A 20,847-nucleotide genomic window follows, 5' to 3' on the forward strand; every position below is an offset into this window, starting at 1 on the left:
CTTCTATTTGATGTTTGTCTTGAAAAAAATACAGATCTTTTCAAAATGTACTGCATTATTTCAAAGTACTGCATCATTCAACAAGGAGGCTACCATTGTTTTATCATTTAAAAGCCCCTTTTTGCTCTCTTCATAGCACAAGAAACAAAAGCACTTTTTAGTTCACCATTAAGGTAATTAAAAAATCTAAAAACTTTCTCTTTCACCACAGCACCAATACATGGAAATACATATTGCCAATACATGATGATTATGGCCATATTGTGATGTGCATATCCAGTGAAAAAACATCATTTTTATCACGCGTTCACACCAGTATATTGAACCAGTAAAACCGTGCATGAATCACGTGGAAATTATCCATCTTTATTTTCTGGGTGTCATCATTTTTTTTTTTCCTATCAAGGATAATGCTAAGAGGTCTACTCATCATTGCTGACTCCCAAACTCCATGTGTCATTACCAGAGCTTTGTCATTTATAACAAGTTGCCTCCCTTCGCTCAACAGTGTCACACCCCATTGTGCACCCAAATCCTAACCACCTTCTGTGCGGTAATGAACTGTGATCCTATCAGCACTAGCCTGGATCAGCTCTGATGCCGTCGCACACAAGGGAGGAAAGGACCGATGGTAAAAGATAAATATATTGGTAATCAGATAGCAGCAGATGTATAGAAAATTTAACTGGCAGATTAAGGAGGTAACCAAATGTATGAGGTTATTACAGTTTGCCAGAGTGTAGCAATGTAGCTTTTCCACTGTATTTTGACGTATTCTTAAAACCTTTAATTCAAGCTTAAGAAATGGCATCTCAGGGGATCTTTTTTTTTTCCCGTAACATAAACACTTAGAGACATACATGGCAGCCAATGATCTGATCACTTCTATGCTACATATTTTGCAACTCAAAAAGAAACATTATTAACTTTCACTTCTCTTTCACCAGATATTACAAACATATTCCTCCTAAACAATGTATAGATGACAAAAGTTATTATTTAAAACTTCATCATGAGCAGGACTTATGTCTTTTAATTTTATTCTGATTAGACAAATTTAGTTCAATCATCAAGGATTTATTGGTTTGTTAACTTTAAAACATGGGCAGGACAGATTATGAATTAGTTTTGAGGATGGCATATTTTCTGTATTTTCTTACAGTCCCAAAGCTGTTACACACAGTATGTAAGATAAAGTGAATTACATTTATACAAGTTATATCTTCCACCAGTAGAAATGATAATGTTTACATGAGAAAGATGTACCTTCAGCTGCGTTTGACAAAGGAAAAATAAATAAATAAAAATAAGCAGCTTACACATTTCAAAAAGTTGGAATTTTGGCAATGCACAAAATTTGTTTAGAAAAACCTTTTTGTTGCCAGGTGACAAAGCAAAACATATCACATATGCTTAACAACCAGTTTGTACATATTTTGTCTTTCCAAGGTTTCTAGGGCTGGTCAGGCACAATGATGCATTACAGCTGAAGGAGCTTCCTGCAGGGACAAATGTTTGTCTCTCTCCAAAAGAATTTTCCTAATCCTTAAGAAAAACAACTCAATATTTCTCATTGCTTAATGGTTGAGTAAGGATTAATTCTGTTCAAAATTCATCGTATTACGAGTCATAACATATATACTGTTGTATGAGGATACATACTACTGTGGGTTCGGTGCATCTTATTTGTTAGCATTTCATGGTATAGTACAAGCAGTAGTTCTGCTAATACATACTGATTTCTTACAATAGTCTGATGTCTTATCCCTTTTCTACTGTCAGACAATACCACAAGCATTATAAAAACATATGGATGACTAATGTGTTAAAACTTATATGTCCTACTACTTACAAAAGCCACTGTTACTATAGTTCAAGCACCTTAGGATCTCTGATGTTTCCATTTCATCAACATTTTATTCCACTGATGAATACTAAGATCATAGAGGAAGACGATGAGAGAGCAGAAAAAACTCCAACCATCCTGCTCTCAGATTCCCCTGAAACTGCCCACTGTCACCAGAAGCCCATCCTTCCCATCTTGAAACTCAGGTCTTCATGTGAACATTTACACATATCCATGGCCTGTAGTTGGAGTTACCAGGCTTCACACATATGAAATTAACTGTAGGGGCAATTCTGAATATATTACCTTCTCTTGGACCAGTCAACAACTATGCAATAAGTCATGGTGCTGCTTGTGTTATAATGATCATCAGTAATCAAATTCAACTGTATATTCAGCCCGTTTGCTCACTTAAAGTCGGGATATTAAAAGGCAAAAAAGAGTCAGGTTTCCAAGATCCCATGTTCTGAACATACAATATGGAACAGAGCAGACAGGTTCTCTGCATTCAAGCATTCCATCCTAGCTGCAATTGCGTTGTGCCATTGTGCAAATTTTAATCCCAAGCTCTCTTGGAAAAAGTTTTTTATGTTCATGACTATATACTCCAAGTATTATGAGGTGCTTTTTTTTTACATTCCAATTTTTAGTGTCCCTCAAAGGAAAATTCAGCATGACTCATGAGATTAAAATGTTGGTTGATATTTTTATTTTTTTTCTAATTACAGTTGTCGGTAGAAAGTAATAAATCAGTTTTCAACTAGCATCACTGATTCATTTAGAACAACAAGCCATCATTTCATTATTTCTATGGCATGGAGAGGCTGCCCTCATGTCCTCTGCACACCCAACTAAGCATCAGCTTTTATATAGGTTGAGTTTGGTAACATTATTTTTTTTTTCTCTCCACACCAATTTTTACAAGTTTGCCACCCCTTTCCTCAGACCTACTACACCTATTCCTGCTTACCCTGGGGAAAAAAAAAAACAAGCACACAGAGAAAACAACATTGAAAGTTTTTTCTGCTCTCTATTGGAGAATATAACTTCCTGAGTTAGATACCTGGTAGGAACACTTGTGCCTGCAAATTCCAGGTTGCTCTTCCGGACAGTAAATCATGCATGCCAGCAAACCAGTTTCCTAGAACCCTCATCAAAAAACAACAACAAAGGGCTACAATGATAGCAAAATCCAATTTATTTAAAAGAAAAAAGAGACCATATACAAAACCGTTCTGCATTACTGTCCAGATGCACTATGCCTCTACTTCCAGCCATTAATATTATTCACTGGCCTCTAAGACTTTGCCTTTTCATTGCAGATTATACCCCATTGCAGAACAAGGCACCCACTTACACAGTGTAAACTTACACTGTGTGATATGATCCCAGATGAGGTATTGCCTCAAAGAGAAAATGAAAAATATTCCATGCATTTTAAATACGAATCAAAGATCATAAGTTACACAAATGTGTAATGCATTTTTGTTATTCACTGTCAGGAAAGAAGAACAAAACTGGCAGCTATAGCTATTGTATAATAGTAATTATTGAGAGAAATAATTATACAAAAACCTGTTCAGGATGGAATGACTCAAAGTGAGAAGAATTTAAAATGATAGCTAGTATTTCAGAAAACCCCACTCTATGACACCAGTCAGCAAAATCAGGCAAATAAATATATCTCCTACAATCTTTCTACCCTCTGAAGTTTGTAAAAGGTGGACAAAAAACAGCTGTTCTTGCTTGGTGGGGTCCAGCTGCAGGGATTCCAGGGTAGGCTGGTTTACTGGGGAGGGTCCCAGCTGCCCGGGGCTCTCCACAGCATCAGGGCACAAGGACTCCTACACACAGGAAAGCGGGAAGGCCTAACAATTTTATTCTGAGCAGACTGTAATCATTTATTTATACTTATATGCATTCAATAATATCCATCCTCCTTCAGCCTCAGGCAGGTTTAGAAAATTAAAATATTAGAGGTGAGAAATGGAGTGAGACATTGTGATAGATCCAGGTAGCCCCACAGCTCAGGGGGCCAGCCTGAATTGTCACCTGCATCTCTAAGACCATTTCTGCCTGTACCCAAAAGCTAAAACTTCTTGATCAAGATGTTTTCATCTGCGGTTCTGACTGCTGCAACTGCCCTCATGCCATCACCCTGATGCCTACATCACTCCTTGATGAAACACGCAGTCACTGAAATTACCATCCTTGAAAAGTAAAGGAAAACTCACCACATATACCCTTATTTGCTGAATCTCCTTCTGGCTTTCCCACACTACATTCAAGCTTCTTGTTCTTCCTTCTGTTCCAAATCTTGCTCAAAAAACCTTTCCCTATTTTCAAAACTTCTGCTTCTGTCATGTCCCATCCCTCCTCTCACCAAGTTTTTAAACCTCTCTCTTCATTTCCAACAACCGAACACCTTGGTCAAAGTCCTTCTCTAGATAATGGGTTATTCATTATGCTCAGATAAAGAATATAATGATCCTTAATTTATCTCTATTAGCTGCAAACATTTCTTCAGTTATTCATTCTAACCTGTTATATCATCACATATCCATGTTGCTATTTTGTTTCCCACTGTATCACATCTTATTTCAGATTAGTGTGACTCAGTTGAGGATTACAGGCTTTTTACATGTACTGTGAACACACATTTGAATACTGCAAGTTAAATGATACATGCTATGAAATAAAAGTATTATCGATTGCCTAGGACAACAATTTAGCAACAAGGAGAAAACAGACAACAAAATAGTACTTCAGTTTATATTAAAAGTTTCTCTCTGCATAGAGCACTCTTACAGGCAAAGCATCACAGGCATCGTCTTGTATTAGTAGTAACTTTTCAACATATGTATTCCAAGAGCTTTGAAAATCAGCTACTAACTAAGGTTTATCTTCTAATACATCACCGGTCCATCAAAACTTTCTGTGTAAATTACACATTGCTTCTAGAAAGACTTTAGACAACCTAGGCTTTTCATGAAATACCTAAAGCACCACTTTTCAAAGATCAGTAAAGAGCAAATTATTTTGTGTTGCTGAGTCCATTTACATTATAAACAACCAGATTCTACCTTCAGTCATGGTCCTACCACTGGATCCTCATTTACATCTGTACTAAGCTTGTTCCAGACAAGGGAAAAATGAAATCTCTGGCCTTTACATAACTGATGCCACAATTAAATCATATGTTGAACAACTTACATCAACTTACTTTCTAGTGAGTTTACTGTTGAAAATTTTTTGTCACATTACTATTTTAACTTCACTCTGCAGTCATCAAACATATAATCTGTTTGTCAAGAGTTTCTCTTTCAGTTTTGAGGTATACAAGATGGAAACTGCGTGATCAAGGTCTCAGGAAATACTGCAGAGAGGATTAGTCCATCAGCTCTTACCCCACAGATGCTCTCTTGACTTCTTTTCATGGACCATTTCATTGCAAGGTTTGAATTTTAGGTCTGGTTCACAATTGTGAACACTACAAAATTTATTCCCTGAAATTCTGATTCCGGTGAAAGTGCAGTAAAAAAGATGACAGGGCTTCAGGATATAAGTGAAAAGGGCAGAAGACAGAAAAAGACTGTTCTACTGACAAACAAATTATTGACTGTGCAACTTACCCTATGAAAAAAGTTGCTTTTTCTGAAAAGAAAAAATGTTAAAATTATTTAATAAAGTTTGCACAGGCCTGCGGTTCTAAAGCCCAGCCTAGCTCAGAAACATGACAAGGTTGGTTTTTTTTTGTGCAAGAGGGAAGAGTAACTTAAGGAATTCATAGGATTTACAGTTAATTCTACCAGTTCTTTCAGTATTCAGATACTGTATTTATTTGTTCAATGCACATCATCAGCTCACTGTGCTGTTTCTAATTAAATTAGCTTCTATTATAGAGTTCTTCAGTGTTACAGTACTGTAGGAAACAAATAACAGTGCCATAAAACTAAAAGCCCACTATGGACTCAGATAGTTAAATAGCTGCCCAAAATTTAAATTAGGATGGTATTTGAAAGAAAGTAATAATGTATGTATTTTCAGGTTTAGGTCCTGAATGTGTCCCACAGTGTTGTTTTCTGTAATGGTTTTACCCTCAAGGCACCTCTATAAGAGAAGGTGATGATATTACCCCAGATTTAGGGATACACACCTGAAACACAGAGTACAGCTGATTTGCTCAAGGTGACATGTGGAGCCTATGACAACCCTGGGATGTAGCAACAGATATCCCACATCTTACTCAAATATCCTGCCCCTGGGACTAGCTGTCCTTATTGTGCAAATGAGGCTCTCCTGGAAAAATTGCAGGGGATCCTTTTTAACAGCATAGGCAAAATCAGGGAAAATACTTGTATTCCTACAGAGTCAAACCCCTCCATTCAGGGGAAGGCAAGGTGAGAGAAAAGGAGCCCCTTGGAAGACCCCATGAGAGATTCTCTGAGGTCTCAAGATTATGAGCTCCATTTAACTTTCTAAATCTTGCCAAAAAGTAAGAAGCACGTTGGCTTTTCACTACTTCAGCCGCTCTTTTGTCTGCCGTGCACCTGAATGGAAGAAAATGCAAGTATTTTTATTTGACTTTTGTTGGGGAAAAAAAAAAGTGACTTATATATTTGGGAAGGTGAAGTTTTCATTCCAAGGAGTCAAGTTGTTAAATTCTGTACCCCAAGCCAGGAACTCTCACACTGTGGGTTACAAGGTCATCAATGAAACTGTTAGCAGTATTGCTATTCCCACTGCCTTTGTTAGGGTTAACACCTTCTGCAAAGCACAATCAACTTTTAAGGCACAATATAAAACTTTATAGTACTCGCAATTAGTGCCAACAGTGGTAGTTTCTGTGATTTCTACTAGAGCCTTAGTTAGGGACCATAAATTCCATTTCACTTGTGTCAGCCATCTATCAGATAATAACTACTGTTTCCTGCTACCTACCTGGACTGGCTGCAGCATGAAGCTGCAATTGCCATCAAACACTGCTTATTCTTACAACCTATCATAATAGACATGTATTAGCAGGTTATAGCTTACTATCAGGGCACAGACTTCTTATGAATGCTGTTGTGCATATTTTATTATCACATTGAGCTAAGTTGCTTGGTAAACTTTGCAAAAAAAAATTAATGACACTAGCATAGCAGTGAATGGGATTTACAACTTATGCTTCCGAGCACCTTTACTGCACAAAAACTGTTTATTACCACAAGTTTTCCCTTTGTATGCTGTGTTTACTTGTTTCCCAGCAGGGTCTGCTGATGTTAATGGACTCACAGCAGTACATTCTACTTCTGTTATTACAGGTTTAATTCAGTCATTAACATTTCATTAATGGACTGGCCTCCTAGCTGTTTGAATGGCTGTCTAGATATTGATGAGCTTTCTAGTATAGAAAACTCTTATTTAAGGCAGACTTTTAAAGATTTATTAAAATGCTAGTGAATCTTCATAACATTCTGTCATTTGTTTTAGAAGATAAAAGTCAAATCTTTGAACAAATTTTCATTGCAAAAATTTTCAGCATCTGAATATAAAATAAATTCCATGCAAAAATCATGAAGAGAAGAAAGAAGATTCCAGTTACATCACCTGGATAGAAGTCTTCAGTTCCTGCCTTAAAACCATTGTGGCTCAGCACTGCCAAGTCTGCTCTCATCTTGGAAGGAATTATTTTGGTGGGATACAAATTGGATTCTCTTTTCCACCTCATGAGGGTGCTCTGCAACTCCACTAGCTCACATTTTCAGACTATGAACTGGAATTTGTAATCCTTCCCGCAACATATTCCATCAGGAACAGCCTCACTGGCACCAGTGGAATTAGTCAAACTCAAGAGACTGCTCAGAATAGCAAAGCAGTAGTTTTGGGGATCATAGATATTATAACTTACCACAGTCTTTAGACTTCAGCAATTTTCTAGCTATAACAGTGTAGTGGAATCTAGTTATGAAACAATCTAAGTAATATCTGTACCCCAGTGGAAGGTAAGTGTCCTTATGAAATAGCTAAACAGAGTTACAAGGTGCTTCCTTTTACTGCATCTCTGTTTTCTCCCCATTAAAAGGAAAGCATATTTTCAGGCACCACAGAGAATTGAAACATACTGCATCATATCTAATACAAGTACTATGTAAAAATTACTAATTTGGTATCACAATTATGCTTGCAATAGAAAATTATTAAGCAATGTCATATTGCACAGTAAATGAAACTTATATTGATCTAATAAAATGTATTTCAATTGCATTACAATAACTTTATCATATTCTTTAATGGTACCCACAGTTAACAAAAATAAGGTACAGTGAGGAAAAACACTGTTGATGAGTACCCTATACTACAATATTAGGTCACAATAGATATAATTTGTGAGGTTACTTATGTGCTTTTTTACACTTATGAACACCTGCAACTTATATTTGTTTTTGTTAAGACAATGAGATGTTAAAAAGTAGAAGCAGGATTAGAGGATAGTAAACAAAATCCCTAGTGTAAATTCCCTGGATAAATTCATCACTATAGATGCCTTTGACTCCCGCTTTAGAAAGTGAATGATGAATATTATTGATCCTAAATTCATATTTTTTTCTTAGGGATCATACTAGCTGAGTCAAGTCAGGAATATGCCAGGATGACATGAAAATAGATCTCTTATTAGAAAACTTGAAGCTTATTATCTTTATAAAAGTAGCTATGTTTGAGAAATCAGAGGACAAGGGGTGCAAAGAAGAAGGAAGGACACTGTATTTTAATAAAAATATGTTCAAACATTTTTCTCCTTTGTAAAACTATCGCAGCCCAGAAAGTATGAACTATATATTTACCACAGGGGAAGGAAAAAAAAAAGGAAGAAAGAAAAAAAAAGAAGAAAAGAGAAAGAATTAAGAGAAAGGACGCCAAGTCCTCATCTAAACATTTTCATCTAGGTTTCTTTTGTCTGTCAGGGTAAATAAAATGAAGAAACAAACCACAACTAGAGGGGAAAAAAATAAAAAGAGTCAGCTAAAATGTCATGACTTGCTTCTCTGCAGGTGTCAACTTGACTTCACTGAAATGGCATACAACTTTGATTTTCTCATCAGGAAATAATGTTTATTCCCTCTACCAGACATAGCAGATAAGAACATACTGTGTGTAACATTGCATATTTTGGTGTTGTGGATTTCTGTGTATAACTATTCTTGAGACATGCTAAAAATATTTTGTGTGCTTTGTCTTGACTTGTCATTAATTATGAAATAGAGCTGTTATTTTTTCATTAAACTGGCAGTCTTAATAATTTAAACACTGGTCTTTAAGACACTTACTGTATATTGATGATCTTCACAGGAAGAAAAGAGAACCTCCCAATTATATTATATCTTGAACTTTTTTGTTCTTTTTTAATGCTTTGCATGACATATCATCCATTACTATATGCCTATATTATTTTAGCATGCCAGACAACATTTCTCTACATTTGATCTGTCAATGAGAATTTAGGTGGCTTTTATTCCTATAGCCAGTATTTCCATTTAGGGGAAACTCATACTTTCTGAATGTTCAAGTGTACCTCATGCGCAAAACTTCAATTTACTCCAGGAAACGAGGTAGGAAATAACCTTCAAAGTTGTTTCATGTATGTGTGTGGCAGTTTATAGTGAACCACTAGTACATTTGGATGACAGTCGTCTTGCACCTGAGCAGTATCTGACACGCCACAGTTTTTGTTTTAAAGTTAAGAGACATATGAAAGAGTTTGGAAGCTGCAGCTTGACTTCAATAAAAAAAGCCTTCTTAGATAATTTGGACAAAAGAATGTGGCTGCTCTGTGGTGTCAATGGCTGAAAAGGAAGGTTTTGGAAAATTTGTTGGCAAACCACTGAGCTTAGTTAACACCTAGCCTTTAACATTGATTACGTTGTGTTGGGTCTTACATGGGAGTGGTTAAGGACCATCTCATTCCCTTCAGACATGTGACTCAAGGACTGATGTTGATATAATCAGCAACATTGAAAACAATTGCTCTACCATCTTATCACAACTTTGATTTAGTATCTAGATCTCCCATACCCCTCTGAAAACAAGAAAACGGTTACAAAATTTTTAATGAAAATTTTTCCGTTCAACTACTATTACAACTTTTTTGGAAGGGGATGATTCTGGCGTTTTCCTCCTCAAAAGCTGGACAATTCACACTCCTGGGAAGCCCCTTAGTAAGCTTCAATCTTTGAAAACAATTCTGCACAGTTTTCTATGAACAGAAAAATGGATTTAATTATCTTGAATGAATCTACATGGATTTCATGATCACAAACCCTGCAAGTTTGACCCCATCCCCACAGAGCATACCCTAAATTACCTCTAAAGGTATCTGGTGCATAATTTGAGATTAACTTTTTGCATTACCTGTGGAAAATCGGTGACATCCTTTTCATTTCTGCTTAACTGTGAAGTTGTCATCTTTGTAAACAACTACTTCCTTAGGTGGAATGTATTAAAAGCATAAAAGTGATTTTAAAAATTCAAGTCCTTTTAATATCAACAATGAAAACAGCTTTGAAGCTAGAACCTGACACAAAAATTCCAGCAATTATTCATCCAAACTCAAACCAGAACAAATATAGCAGGAACAAAGCCATAAGGTAATACCCACTCTCTCCTAACCAGGAAACTCATCCTTAGCTACCAGAAGGACAGCATTCATTGCAGGGTTTTAAAGACCATTCTAGCATTTTTTGTCATGAAAAACAGTGTAATTTACACATCATCCTCACCAACACAGTTCCAGTTGACCCTCAGAAAGTATTTCTTTAGACTTTCCTGTCTTTTGGTTTCATCTCTAGAAGAAATACAGACTTGCTTCAAAACTATTGTTTTTCTAACCAATTAAGGGTTCAGCCTGTTTCCCATCCCTGAAATGGTGACCACCAGCAATTAATTTACAAGACTACAAGAAGCATATGTAGATATTCAGATTTCAGGAATTTTTATAACAGTCAATTAAAACTTTCAAAACCAAATTAATAGATTTTTTTTTCTCTTAGAAATAATTTTCCTGCCAAAAAAAAAAAGGCTGAATTGCAGAAGAAGATTCTAAAAATTGAAATGGTTTATATACGTAGGAATAATACATTGTGTCTAAAAAGGAAACAATGGCTTAATAATCTCTGAAACCTAATCCCAGGATAGACGTGATTTGCATTGGTGGGTTTATCAAATCCGTTAATCTCTTGACCCTCACTCAATTACACTGCAAAACAATGAAGCAAGAACTATTTCAAAATACCACCCCCAAACTCGGAACAAACTCTCAACTTGTCACAGTCTTTCTGTGGTAAAACTAGACAAAAATCAGAGATATGGGGAGTCAGTTGATGTTTATGACCCACGGTTATGTGTTACTTAAATGACACTTATGCTCATTTTACACAGCACAACAGTAGCAAGATTACAAAATATTAACTTCAAACATCACATAAAGTATGAATAATCTTTATGGCTACAATTTTTTAAAATGCATCGTATTTCTTTCCCATATATGTCCTTGTAGCCTCATAAAACAAACTGTTTCATTATATGATTATGGGTTTGTGTACACATATCACAAAATGTAAGCTAGTGCAAAAAAGTAAGAAAACAGATTTTGACATTGGAAAATTATTTTTCCACTCTCCTGTGCCTTTGGATCTAAAGACAGAGCTACTCAGATGTTTAATCTGGCTTGGGGCCCGGACTGCATACCATGGTGAGAGATGCCAAGAACAGTGATGCCACATGAAACAGAAGTTATCTTCTACGAACTCAAAATGATCACAGGGCAATTTGTATTTTAATTTGCATAAAGAACAATGTCATTTAGTTTTCTTGTCTGATCAGGAGTGATTTTGGTTTGGACAACTAAATTTTGTTCTTATTAATAAGATGTAGGAGATTTTGTGATCACTTCACTACACAGTATGTGGCAACCCTTCAACGCCACGTCCACTGAAATGCATGGCCCTGCCTTCCCTTAGCATGCCTTTCAGTCCTTCACTTCGCTAGAGGGTCACAAATTGCAGTGAACAAACATTAAATATATTTCTTGCTTATGCAGACAAACTCTTAAGTGTTGAAATCTAAACATTTATAAAAGCAACACTCTTAAACCAGTCTGCGCTTTATTACTAGGTAAAACTGTCTAAGAAACACTGTCTGATTCTGCCTTTCATTGTAAAGTAGCCATACACTGCCACCCTTCTAATTAATCCACAATTCATATTGCTATCCTTGTTCAGTTTACTAGCTTCCAAAAAGTTAGATTATTTCAGATGCACTGTATGTATAAAATGGTAGAAAAGCAGTTACAACAGAAAATTTATATAGAATCATAGAATAGTTAGGGCTGGAAAGGACCTTAAGATCATCTAGTTCCAACCCCCCTGCCATAGGCAGGGACACCTCACACTAAACCATGCCAATCAAGGCTCTGTCCAACCTGGCTTTGAACACTGCCAGGGATGGAGCATTCACAACTTGTTTGGGCAACCCATTCCAGTGCCTCACCACCCTCACAGTAAAAAACTTTTTCCTTATATCTAAACAAAACTTCCCCTGTTTAAGTTTGAATGCATTACCCCTTGTCCTACCACTACAGTCCTTAATGAAGGGTCCCTCTCCAGCATCCTTGTAGGCCCCCTTCAGATACAGGAAGGCTGCTATGAGGTCTCCATGCAGACTTTCTCAGCCTGTCTTCATACAGGAGGTGCTCGAGCCCCCTTACCATCCTTGTGGCCCTCAAATATCATGAAAATACATTTATAACACAGAAAAACAAAAACCAACTCAACTTTTCATTATTATTCCAAGATAAAATTCCTCCCTACTTCTGTGAATACCCAGAGTCACATTGCTCTGGCTGGGGAAGAAAATGAAGACTTTTGGAGGGCACCATGCATGTCTCAGCAGTAGTAAAAATCAATTTTTCATTATTAAACATAGTACTATTAGCAGCTATTTCTCTTTTGGAGTACACAAAACAAGCGAGTTTATTTAATCACATCCCTGATCACTAATTACTGCCTTCTGATGATTCCTGTCTCACAATACAAGCCTAAGCATCCCAGATACACTGGTCAAACAGTTATTTCATGTTTGTTTGCCCCATGTGAATCCAACCATTTTCAGACTTCTTTTCTCTGTAGCTGAGGGTCCATACTGACAAACTGCAAAACTCCCCTCATTTAAATGTCAGTAACTGCTTTGCAAATAAAGTAAAATGCTGTATCTATATTTCCATTTGAAACCTCTCTCTCCTACTTGTTCAACTTGACTTCAGGTTCTGTACAGGGAGACCTTGCTAATTACTAGAACTCAGGCAATTACACTCTGCAATGACTTTTCAGTATTTTCCAAGCTCTACAGTCTTACTGGTTATTAACATTATTCACTGCAACAAGGTAAGATCCTACAGTTGCAATCAATTATCACAGAGAAATAAGTTCCACTTATTGAAATTATCATTCTATTTTCAGTGTTCAATAGTAGGTCTTTCTTTGAAAATTATTTCCTGTGAACAAAATGACACAGGAGTCAGTCGCATGAAAAGTAATACTTCACCAAATGAAGTGTTCATATTATTGAAACATAATACTGGGATATGTTTGAGCTTGGAAGAGGTACATCAGATAATCTGTTCAGTGGTCATATGAAAATTTTGAGTACTAAAGGTGGGATATACAGCTACTGTGGGAGATGGGAATTAAAGGAGTTTTCCCTATGATGCATGAAAAGTAGCTTATTGGTACTTTTACACTCATGCCTCAAGAATCATAGAATCGTTAGGGTTGGAAAGGACCTTAAGATCATCTAGTTCCAACCCCCCCTGCAGGGTTGGACAGGGCAGGGACACCTTACACTAAATCATATCACCCAAGGCCTCGTCCAACCTGGCCTTGAACGCTGCCAGGGATGGAGCATTCACAACCTCCCTGGGCAACCTATTCCAGTGCCTCACCACCCTAACAGGAAAGAATTTCCTTCTTATATCCAACCTAAACTTCCCCTGTTTAAATTTTAACCCATTACCCCTTGTCCTATCACTACAGTCTCTAATGAAGAGTCCCTCTCCAGCATCCCTATAGGCCCCCTTCAGATACTGGAAGGCTGCTATGAAGTCTCCATGCAGCCTTCTCTTCTCCAGGCTGAACAGCCCCAACTTCCTCAGCCTGTCTTCATACGGGAGGTGCTCCAGTCCCCTGATCATCCTCGTGGCCCTTCTCTGGACTTGTTCCAACAGTTCCATGTCCTTTTTATGTTGAGGACACCAGAACTGCACACAATACTCCAGGTGAGGTCTCACAAGAGCAGAGTAGAGGGGCAAAAAGAAGAGCAAACAGTCCAACGGATGAAGGATTTTCATGATATTGTGGAACTTGGTCAACATTCAGATAATATGGGAAGAAAGAGAACAAAAGTTAGCATATGATAATTATGCTCATTACTATCATCTGACACCTTGCAAAAAACCCAATCCCAATCACACAGAAGCAAACAACCAAACACCATCTAAAAGTAATACAAGGAGTTTGCATCTCACATGCAGTATCTATCCACTTATTCACCTGAAAATATTTCCATTTCAGTGTACTTTTGAATTTGGTAGAAATATTTAAATTGTTTGAAGTAGATGACATAAACTTTTCCTGATTTGGACATACTGAAGGACCTCCCAGCACATTTAAAAACACCCTATAAGCAAGTACTGGCTTCAGGCACTCCTATTTCCTGCAACTGCAGGGTTTAAATAGACAACAGGATGGGGCACACCTGTCACATCAGATGAACATGGTCTACTCAATACTTATGTGTCCTTGTCCAGTGAAAGATGACTCTTGCATGACACAGAAATAGGGGTTTAAACAAAAATAACACATAAGGAGGTTATTTTACAAGCAGTATTTTCATAGATAGCGTCAAACAGTTTTCTGCAACTGGATCTTAGATAAAATAATCAGGTACTTCATGATGTCACAAGTGCTATGGGTTCTCAGTTCCATATTGTAACTACTGCTCTGACCTTCCAGCTCTAACACCCAATGCAATCATTTTCATCATTCAAAGCAGACACAAACATAAGTGTCTTTGCATGGTATCATTCTGTAATGTTCTCAATAGGTGTGAAACACGGGAAAGATTTAAGGCTGTAGAAAAGTGGATTCATTAGAAAAATGTACAGCTGCACTTCAGAATTGTTCATTTCTGTTTTCTTAAAAGTACTTACAATAAGAAAAAAGCAATCAGAGGAAAATGAAAGAGTGGTACTGTCATTTAGTGGATAACTATGCAACCTTCTTGAGATAATAAAATTTAAGAAAGCAACTAAAGTGGAAAAGAATTACTGATTGGTTTAGTGTATGTTGAAGCTATTATGGCATTTAATATTTTTCCTACAAATAAGTGGAAATATAAACTGAGCATCAGAAGACATCAGAGCAGATGATAACCTTCCAGTCTGCACCACCATATATTACAGCCATACATTCCCCTAGTGCTGCTTCCTTAATCTGCACTGCTGCCAGTCCCCATGGCCATGCTTGTGCTGGGCATCACAGACCCCATTCCTCTCTGGAAGGATGCAGGAAATGCTCAGCCAAGTGCTATAAAGGGAACTCCACCACCTCTTGATGTGTGAGCACCGGGATTTATATGAGGAGCAAACACCAGCAAGCAAACACAGCTGTTCCAGGCATTAAACAGCTTTTCATCCCTGAACACTTCAAGGCCTCCAGAAAGACACTCTGGGAGGTTGCAGAGCACCGCGCAGGTGTAGAGGGACTATTTTAGCATTTTAAAATGTTTCTCAGCCTCGGGGCTGCATATTACAATCAAGTTTCACTTCCTATCACATTACCTCTTTTCCTTTGTACAGAACCGTCTTGCAGGTTCATATACCCTGTCTTCAAGGTTCAAGGCAAATGCACAAGACATTTCCAAAGCCATGGGAAATGTGCTTGGTTTTGCAAAGCCTTTCTATACTGTTTTAATGAAAACTCACTATGGTTATAATGAAAATAAAATACGTTCAACAGAACCTTAGCAAGAAATACAGAAGGGGGGAGGGGGAAGACATTAAATGTGAAGTTTGACCAGTATTAGTGTAACACATGACCACAGCATATAAGTTTAAATACCAAATAACTTTCTCACCATCAGATTGCCAGGAAGAGTTAAAATTCAAGTCTCCTGTCTGGAAAAAGTATTACAGGACTATATTCTGAATTTTGCACAGGGTTTTTTTGTTACAAATTAGATACATCACAGTATTTATTGAGATTCCTCTTGTGTGATAACAGTTTGTGGTATTTCACAGGATAAATAATTGTATTGTTAACTGTATTTGTATAGGAGGTCTCAATACCAAGTGGTTCATTCAACTGACAAGTTGTTTCAGGTTATAAAAATGCGTGACATAACAGTCAAAATGATAAAAGTCAAAGGATCAGAAGTTCTAGGTTGGACAACACCTGAGATAAATCCAGGTTACCCAATCTAAGCATCATTTAAATTCAAAAACCGTTTGAAATAAAGAGGTGGAAATTTCCATGTAAAGTATTTTCCAAGCAAAATCCAGGACAGTGAAGCTTACTGTTCCTTTATTTCCTACACGGCCCAAGACATCTCAATCTTCTCATGTTATCCAAATATAATAAAAGATTAATATCCTTTTAAAATAAAATGATATAAAAGTATCTGGAGCTAAACACATGAAATTATTCATCCTGGCTATGCCTCTCGAAGAACGTATGAGCAGAGAAAGTTCAATACTTTTTTTAAAAGTATATTCTTTGGAAAATATTAACAAGTGAAGACTCTCAGAGTATATTTGACTTCTAAATAAATTGCTTTCTTTTTTGGAATTGCTGAGAAGGCAGACAGTCTTTGTGAGGTCATTGAGACTTACTGATTGCACAGTGTTATGGAAAATTAGGATACTTATTCGGGAACTAAATATGGATTCTAAGAGCATTCAGTGAAGTCACACTTTTGAGCATTTTGGAGCTGGCCTATATTTTTAAAGAAAATGTTGAGACACTGAGCAATAACTTTTGGAAGAACAAGAATTTTATCATGTCCTTCACAGCAATTAAAGACAATTCACAGATTCTGCAAAAGATAATTTGGGCAGGGGGGAGGTTGGCTAGACTTCCATTTTTTCCTGTAACATGGTATCATTTTGCAATCCACTCAACATACTTAGGGTGCCCCCAATTCTTGTCAGCTTTGACTCTGAGGTATCTAGAGGACAAGAAGTGGGTCGCTGGGATCAGGTCACTGGGATTGTATTTGCCCCATCTGTATACCTCTCACCACTATGTCAAGATAAAGACAGCTTAAAGAGAAGGGACAAAAGAACAGGATATGTATATATATAAACACTTTCTCTGTTTTAGTGTAATTGTTAGAATTTAGTGAACATTCTCTCTAAAATTAATCCTCATACATTTTATCAGGGTCAGTTTATTTCCCAAGTTTGCCTGTCTGAGTTTCAGCAGGACATTGAACTGTTTATATTTTTGTTCAGGTCTTTGATATTCACGACAATAATAACATAAACTGACTAAATAATGACAACTTTCCCTCATATTTTTTTTTTAAACCCTACATAGCAAGCCGTTTTGAACTAAAACAACTGCTATTGCTATCAATTTAAGTAATCACTTCCCCAGCTGACAGATGCAAAGCTCTCTGTTCACATAATGACTTTTCCAGCTGACAAGAGTCAGGGAACAGGAAGTGTTTGTGGGGATAAGTGTTTGGGAATTAGAGGACAGCCAAAGTTTGCGGCTACCTGTATTATCTGAATGAGGTTAGTTTACTTTTACTGTCAGATTCTACCTAAAATCAGCATAAATAAACACTTAACTATATATTTAGTACAGCAGTATACTTTCTTATAGTATTAGGCAATTTTTAAAGTTCTTTTCTGTTTGAGAGCAAAATCATTGAATCAGCCAGTAGCTGCAGTTTTCAACAGTGCTTTTATAGGGCAAGGAGAAATGGTACATTGCTGTATTTTTTCTGTCTGTGCTTAAGCCAAACCTGTTCCCTGATTTTCAGCAGTGTTGGAAATGCACTACAAAAAAAGAACACCTCTTTTTCAGTAACATGGCCCTAGTAGAGAACTGCAAACTATGTGCTATATTCATATGATTCACTGTCTTACAAAATATTAAGGAGGTTACCACCACTTTACAAAAGTTGAATCTCAAGACCTATCCAATACCTGGGGCATTTTTGCTCAGCGCAGTTCCTCTAATTCCTCAGTACCTTTGGATGTGGTTCAAAAGATGCAAATAATTCAGCAGTTCCTAAACTGTAACTTTGCCCAGCTCTTCAACAACATGTAGTTACAGATATAACATCATCCGTTTTGAATGGATGACGTTAGTCAACTGGACATATCAAAGAGGACATGCCATGCTTCCTTGTCCATATTAGAAAGCTTTATACTTAATCCTGTTCAGAGTAGGGAAGTTGAAGTCACATGTTTTCTCTCCCTGGAAGTGTCAGGAGGGCAAAGCTGCAAATCTGATGTCAGTTTCATGACCCAGCTTTTTCCTGGAGACCAACATGTCAGCTGGCAACTTCTAAGTTGCCCTAAAATAACAGAATCTCCATTATACATTAAAATAACTCCGCTGGGCTGACGATCATAAAAAGTTATAACCCAACATCATACTTTAGCATTTACCAGAGAAGGAAAGGCTGGGGAACTTTGGCTACAAGACTGTAAGAGTATCAACATAAGCCAACACACATAACTGTCAAGCTGATATGAATTAAGTATTTCTATGCTTAACGTCAGACTGAAATTTTTATGAAATTTAACCAAACCAGAAACAAAGTAGTGTATTTTTTTTAATCTTGTGTTCCCTATCCAGCAGTATTAATGCTTAAAAAAAAAAAAGAAAAAAAAGCCTTATTTTGTCTGTTTCTATTTCTTATCTACCTATAAATTTGCTTTTTCAAGTTAAACTTCCCACAGTCATAATACTCAATGTCTCTGAGTTGTTTTTTTCTTTTTCTGCTTAGAAAACAGTGGAGGTAAAAAACAGCCTACGTGAGAAAAGTAATACTGGATATGGAAGAAAGTGAGCTAAGTAAAATCATTATAAGAACTAGAGAGAAAAACTGTGAAATCTGATCTTTTAGAGAAGAAAGAATATATATGAAGAAAATAAATAGCATACAAAAAGTATAGGCATGCATGTGTTCATATTGAACTCTCCTTTTCAGTGCAACTGGCACATCTGCATAGACAAAATTTACAGAACATTTTCTTCCATTTGTTTTCCCCCATTCTATTTGTATAGCTTTAGCATAACTTCACTATAACAATATGATTTTTTAATTAATTTAACTGCAAGAAGAAAGAAGTGAATGTGGCAAGATATGGAGTTTCACGAATGAAATAAAGGAATGTAAAAAAGCTGTATCAAACTTCCACAGAATCTCTCAAACACTAAAAATCCATTCTCTCATCAAACAACATTTCTTATTAAAGCATAGGGGAGGTCTCACAGCATAAACTGATAGGAAATGCAATCCAAAGCTCCACATATTGTTTTATTTACTTAAAAAAAAAAATTAAACTTAATTGAAAACCAGCTTTGGCCTTACACCCATGGTATCACACACCAGAAACTATTACTTTCCTTTGAAACGTGCCTAATAAACTTTAAAAGGCTATCCTTCCAAATACAGAGTACATACAAATACTTAAGGGGTTAATAAACTCTTACAGTATACCACAATCACAAGTTTTATACCTCAACTCTGTACAGTTGGAGCTCCTAAGAGAGGAGTAATTGCATAGTAATGCTGAAGTTTGATTTAGGTTTCTCCATCGACAGAATGAAGTGCGTCTTACTTCTCAGGTGTGAGACTTGGCTGCTCTGTCTTTGCAATATATTATCCCAATACTGTCAGAAAATGCTCAGCAGTGCCAATTCTTACTAAACTGGGTGTGTTATAAATCCAGTGTAAGCAGGGGATTTCTTATGCCAACAATGCTTCTCAACCTTTACCTTATTACTACACTTCTTGGCTGCTATGAAATAAAAATCTTTTAAGCTTTTTCTCTGCTTGTATGTGAAATCTCAGATAACACAGCCAAATGCAGGGAAAGTTCAGGGCTGTTTTATGACTCCTTTTTATCAAAAATTTTGATCTACAAAACCTGAATGCATAAATTTATCCCTGTTGGATGAGGTCAGTGAAACCACACCCATTCCCTGGACAGACCTTCCTCTTCCTTTAGTAGACAACTTTACGTGGGCTACAGAAATATGCCCTTTCAGACGAGAAACACTTGCCCTTGGATTGAATGCAATGCCAAATCAGGATTTTTTTATGCAGCTTACTTCAGCACTGTGTGTGTTTAAGACACATTATCTGTGAGTTTTGGAGGTGAAGTCCCTCCATAATGACATTCAGCTGAGCAGGAACTAGCTTAGGAACACCAGCTGGAACACCGTGGGCTAATGACAGGACAGGTTTGGCACAGGGGGATGCAAGAAACAAAAGATCCACAGCAAAGATTTCCAGAGAAAAATGTTAATCACTTTGTAAGAGGGAAAGTGTGTGACATGGGGAACAGGGATGAATGGCAAACACATGTCAAGCAGCACATTTTATTTACCTTTCATTAGCACATCTTCCTAGAAGAAGGTTAAATACTACAGTAGAGGGATGGGTTTTTCTTAGGTTAGCTAATCCAGACAAAAAGTGAACAGAGATTTGTTTTCTTCAGCATTCATTGATATTAATTGCTTTACTGTACTAGCTGTGGGAACATGGATTTCCCAATGCCAGCATAAAGGATCATTATTTATAAGCTAACTGATCCCACAAATTCTACACTTAGCTCAACATTTCCATTGGAAATGCCGAAAGAATCTTTTTAAAAATCATTATATTTAATACTTAACACTGAGGCACACCAGCTAAATGATACAGGTTTTCCAGGAAAAGAAGCA

The sequence above is a fragment of the Pezoporus flaviventris genome, unplaced genomic scaffold, assembly GCF_033815535.1.
Source record: "Pezoporus flaviventris isolate CSIRO_AGI_PZ_B2104156 unplaced genomic scaffold, CSIRO_AGI_Pfla_v1 ptg000001l, whole genome shotgun sequence".
NCBI classification, from domain to species: domain Eukaryota; kingdom Metazoa; phylum Chordata; class Aves; order Psittaciformes; family Psittacidae; genus Pezoporus; species Pezoporus flaviventris.